The 6,000-nt window shown below is 40.0% G+C and overlaps 1 pseudogene; it reads left to right on the top strand.

The window, feature by feature from the left end:
* The first annotated feature begins 635 nt into the window (after positions 1 to 635).
* Positions 636 to 1,412, top strand: LOC130861058 (vacuolar-sorting protein SNF8-like; annotated as a pseudogene).
* The last annotated feature ends 4,588 nt before the right edge of the window (positions 1,413 to 6,000 follow it).

The following is a 6,000-nucleotide window of genomic DNA, read 5'->3' as shown; positions in this document are numbered from 1 at the left end:
ACTTGTGATTTGCACGAAAAAAGAGCAGCGTGCAGTGATTCGTTTTTTGTGGCCTGAGGGTGTGCACGTCCGCACACTTCTGCCCACACTGTCGACACTGCAAAAACTTTGTTTTGAGGTGTTAAAGCATCTTCCCTATAGTCCTGATCTTGCTCCATCGGACTTTCACCTGTTTGGTCTCCTGAAAGCAGCCCTACAAGGATGAAGTTTCACTTCCGATGAAGAAATGAAGACAGCAGTGTGTTTGTGGCTCGCAGCTCAGCCTAAAACATTTTTTAATGAGGGAATACAAAAGCTTGTTGACAGATGGACTAAATGTATTGAAAAGGAAGGAGATAATGTTGAAAAATGATGTATTTGTCTTTTCTAACAGTTAATTAAAATAAGTTCTACAGCCAAATTGTGGATAATTTTTGATTCACCCTCATGTATTTTATATATATATTTATTATTTTTCATGTTCTTTCCCATTATGGTTTACCACAGACTACTGAATATAGTTCCCTGTGACATACAGGAGGACCTTTGTTTATCCTTTCAGTGTATAATAGAAAATATTTTTAGGCCAGCAGCAGATCCCAGGATACGAAGGCCTGGGGTTTCAGCAGCAGGGTGGCTCGCAGACCATGGTGGGGATGCACCGCGGAGTGGGAGCTGGCGCCATTGTCAAGAAGAAGCTTGCCAAAGCCAAATGTAAGGAGCAAGGGACTGTCTTGGCTAAGGATAAGCTGGCCCAGATGTTGAAGCAGTTGGACATGTTCAAGATCAACCTGGAAAAATTTGTCAGCAAGCACAAGCAGGAGATCCAGAAGAATCCTGAGATCCAGGTGCAGTTCTGGAAATAGAGTTCCCTGTGTTGAACTATATTAGGGTGGATCCTCTGGCCTCTGGGAAAGAATTTTGGTCTGAGATGTTAGGCGTGGGAGACTTCTACTACCAGCTGGGTCCAGATTATCGAAGTGTGCCTGGCCCTAAGCACAGGAATGGAGGCCTGATAACTCTGGAGGAACTACATCAACAGGTGTGAAGAGGAAGGCGCATACTCTTGCCCAGGATGTCACCCAAGGTGACCTGATGAGCGCCATCAAGAAACTAAAGGCGCTTGTCACTTGGCATCATCCTTGTGGGCATCACTGGCCACATTCGTCTGTTCCAGCTGAGCTCAGCATGAATCTCACTGTGGTGCTGCAGCTGGAAGAGAAAAATGGCTATGTGACTGCCAGTGATATCAAAGCCGGTCTTAAATGGGAGACAGAGAGAGAGCTGCCGGTGCTGGGACACCTGCTGAAGGAAGGGCTGGTGTGGCTGGACCTGCAGGCTCCAGGGGAGGCCCACTACTGGCTGCCAGCTTTCTTCATGACCTCTACTCTCAGAAGATTACAGCTGAGGAGCCCAGAGACGCCATCTCCTGACTGGGAATGCAGAAGGGGGCACAGCAGCAGGCGGGGAGAAAAGGCAGGAGCTGGTGCTGAATAAAACCTAGACTTTGTTTTAAAGAAGAACCAAAAAACTGAAAAAAGAAAGAGAAAATATTTTTAAATAGGCATACCTAAGATGTAAATAGTTCATCTAAAAACTCATCTCATTTACCTCTATTTCATTACTTATGACAATATCATTATATCCAGTTGATTTTTCTTTTCTTTTTTTTAAATTGAAGTATAGTTGGTTTACAATGTTGTGTTAGTTTCTGGTGTACAGCAAAGTGATTCAGATACATGTATCTGAATATCTTTTAAGATTCTTTTCCATTATAGCTTACTACAAGATATTGAATATAATTCCATGTGCTATACAGTAGGACATGGTTTATCTATTTTATATATAGTAGTGTGTATCTGCTATTCCCAAACGCCTAATTTATCCCGTCCCACCCCTTTCCCCTTTGGTTACCTTAAGTTTGTTTTCTATGTCTGTGTTTCTGTTTTGTAAAGAAGTTCATTTGTATCATTTTGTTTAGATTCCACATATAAGTGATATCATATGATATTTATCTTTCGCTGAGTTACTTCACTTAGTATAATAATCTCTAGGCCCATCCATGTTACTGCAAATGGCATTATTTCATTCTTTTTATGGCTGAGTAATATTCCATTTTGTGTGTGTGTGTGTGTGTTTGTGTGTGTGTGTGTGTATACCATATCTTCTTTATCCATTCATTTATCAATGGACATTTAGGTTGCTCTCATGTCTTGGCTATTGTACGTAGTCCTGCCATGAACACTGAGGTGCATGTATATTTTTGAATTAGAGTTTTCTCCAGATATATACCCAGGAGTGGGATTGCTGGGTCATATGGTAGCTATATTTTTAGTTTTTTAAGGAACCTCCATACTGTTTACCATAGTGGCTACACCAGTTTACATTGTCCCCCTCAGGGCAGGCAGGTTCCCTTTTTTCCACACCCTCTCCAGCATTTACTATTTGTAGACTTTTTGGTGATGGCCATTCTGACTGGTGTGAAGTGATACCTCACTGAAGTTTTGATTTGCATTTCTCTAATAATTAGCAATGTTGTGCATTTTTTCATATGCCTGTTGGCCATCCGTATGTCTTCTTTGGAGAAAGGTCTATTTAGGTCTTCTGCCTATTTTTTAATTGGGTTGTTTGTTTTTTTTGTTAATGAGTTATATGAACTGCTTGTATAGTTTGGAAATTAAGCCCTTGTCAGTTGCATCATTTGCAAATATTTTCTCCCAGTCTGTAGGCTGTCTATTCACCTTGACAAGTTAATTTTTATTGCCGACCAATTTTGCAACAGAAACAATAATATCTTATTTGATTTCTAGTAAACCTAGGTACAATAAAAGTATTTTACTTTATGTTCATAACTCTAAAGATATGTCTATATTAATTAACCCAATAAGCTTTAACTAACTTTAATACCAGATATTAATTTAATACTGAATATTTCCCAGGTCACATGAACCTTAAGTTCATTCAGGTTAGTTTGTTTTATATTTCTGAGAATTTATTTAAGTGCTTAGTTTCCCTTAAGTCAATTAAATAGAGTTCATTTAGAAATTAATTTTGGTAAGACTATCCAAACATAAAGACATATTTATAATGCACACATAGATGTATAGATAGACAAAGCCAAAGGCCTCATAACTTCATTTTAAAACTTGGTTATGAATCAGGTATTAGAATATAAAATTCAATAGTTTATAAATAACAGTTGGAATAGGTTAAATTTCAAAATGCTTCTTTTCTCTTTTTCCCCCCTTAGTCTCAGGAATTGGAGGTGGTCCAGATAAGACTAAGATGAGTTCCTGAGAGCCCTAACAGACCATTTACATCTCAGAAGCACAGGGAGAGAAAAGTTCTTCCTAAAAGGACTTGTGCCTTTAGGGTCAGAATTCTGAAGAGATGTTTCATCAAGCTGGAAAAACCAGTTTGGGATTGTCAAATAAGCCTCATCTTGTGTATTTTTCTCCATTCTATAGAATATTGTGGCCATGTGGTGTTACAAAAAATTATCTTTTGGTCTTTAGTCATGGAATCAAACCTAAAGTTTGTCCAATTTTATAGGAACCATCCTAAAGGAATATTTTTTAGGAAATGAATGCCTCTTCCCCATGTCTGTCAATTAAAATAGTGCACCTTCTTTAACACAAATACACACACACAAACACACACACACACACACACGATAAAACCAAACCAGTTCCAAAAGGCTTATTCTGATACAATAGCATAAAAGTTTATACATAAGGAATTTCATTCCTTTTTCCTTCCTTTTTACAAAACAGTTCTAGTTGAAAGATGGGTTTATAATTTAGAGCCATTGTTCTCCAGATTTTAAGGAGTACTGAGGTTAAGCAGTGTTACAATAAAGTACTATTATTTTCCTTTTCATAATTAAACATCTCCAGTTTCTGCAAAATACACTCTAGGGGACCGTAACATGGAACAGAACTCTAGTTACTCAACTATTATTTATTCACAGCAGGTGTTGTCAAATATCAAGCAAACAAACAGACCAATGCAAAGTAGTTTCTCAGGGTCTCAGTTCTCTAATGCAAAAGGGAAAATCCCAACCAATGCCTCGCCAAAGATGAAGCCAAATGCGATAGGGAAGAATAGCCTGATGTTGTCACACACAAGCTCCACTATTTACCAGAGATGTCTCAATCAGCTAATGTCTTGTTTCTTTCACCACAAAATAAAAAGCACTGTGGGCCAATGACACCCTGTCAGCTGCAAGCACTTGGGACAGGTCCTGAGACAAGGGTGTGAAGGCAGCTGCTGGGCAGAATCCCAAGAGCTGTCACTGGCCAGGGGTTGATGTGCCACGGGCCAGATGCCTTCATAGTCACCAAAACTGTTACTGAACCAAACTTGGCCAGCTTGCCCAAGGTGCAGCAAAGCTGGGACTTCCCTGGTGGTGCAGTGGTGAAGAATCCTCCTGCCAATGCAGGGGACATGGGTTCGATCCCTGGTCCGGGAAGATTCCACACGCCACAGAGCAAATAAGCCTGTGTGCCACAACTACTGAGCCTGCGCTCTAGAGCCCACAGGCCACAACTACTGAGCCCATATGCTGCAACTACTGAAGCCTGCACGCTTAGAGCCCATGCTCCTTAACAAGAGAAGCCACCACACTGAGAAGCCTGCGCAACCCAAAGAAGAGCAGCCCCTGCTCGCCACATCTAGAGAAAGCTTGCATCCAGCAACGAAGACCCAATGGGCAGCCAAAACAAACAAAAAGCAAAAAAAAATCACACAAAAAACCACAAAACAAAACATGCAGCAGAGCCAACCTACTGACCCCTGGGATGTGAAGGAAAATGCAGTGTTAACTGCAGGGTGCCAAGCAAGGGGGTGGGAGGCAAGCCTCAGGTCCACTCTAACTTGGCCTCTGAGTTAGGGGTTTTTTAAGGGGAAGAACAAAGAGGCTGGAATTAACCATTGTCTTGTGATGTTTCTGTGACATTTCTCAGTCATTTTTTTGGAAGTCGGGATATCTCTGGTTTACAATTCTCTGGCCAGATGGTTCATGGCTCTGGGGTCTGTGAGCTCGTCTTGCCCTGGAGAAACAACATTAATGATGATATCTATGAGAACAATTTTAGTCATTAACCATGTTATCAACAACAGCAGTTTTAGTCATCTGACTCTGGTTAATTAGTGCTCAATTAGCACAGGATTGAGGGCACAGGGGAAAAGAAAGGGAATAAAGTTTTGGATAGAGAGATTAATCATAAACTCAGTAAATGAACGTGGTTTTAGGGGGATTCAGTTTCATCTTTCCATTGTTACTCTTATATATAGAAAAATTCATATGTAGATGTATTTATAGCCTTTCTTCTTTTCTTAAACAAAACAGGTCCTACTCTGCGTACTATTTTACACCTCGCTTTTTTTTTCACTTGACAATATATCCTGGTGATCACTCACAGCTATGTGCAGAGTTCTTTCCCATTAAACTGTACTGTTTCTTACAGTATTTGTCTTTCTCTGTCTGACTTATTTCACTTAGTATAATACTCTCCAATGCCATCCATGTTGCATCCAATGGCAAAATTTCATTCTATTGTATATATAGGGCTGAGCAGTATTCCACTGTATATATACCACATCTTCTTTATCCATTCATCTGTTGATGGACACTTAGGTTGCTTCCACATCTTGGCAATTGTAAATAATGCTGCTATGAACATTGGGGTGCATGTATCTTTTTGAATTAGTGTTTTGGTTTTGGTTTGGGATATATACCCAGGAGTGGAAATTCTGGGTCATATGGTAGTTCTATTTTTATTTTTTTGAGAAACCTCCCTACTGTTTTCCACAGTGACTGCACCAATTTACATCCCCACCAACAGTGAATGAGGGTCCCCTTTTCTCCACATCCTCACCAACATTTGTTATTTGTGTTCTTTTTGATGATGGCCATTCTGACAAGTGTGAGGTGATATTTTATTACAATTTTGATTTGCATTCCCTGATGACTAGCAGTGTTGAGAGTATTTTCACGTGCCTGTTGGCCATCTGCATCTC

This window comes from Hippopotamus amphibius, chromosome 9, assembly GCF_030028045.1.
Source record: "Hippopotamus amphibius kiboko isolate mHipAmp2 chromosome 9, mHipAmp2.hap2, whole genome shotgun sequence".
In the NCBI taxonomy this organism is placed as follows: domain Eukaryota; kingdom Metazoa; phylum Chordata; class Mammalia; order Artiodactyla; family Hippopotamidae; genus Hippopotamus; species Hippopotamus amphibius.
This window is presented reverse-complemented; position numbering and strand designations above follow the sequence as displayed.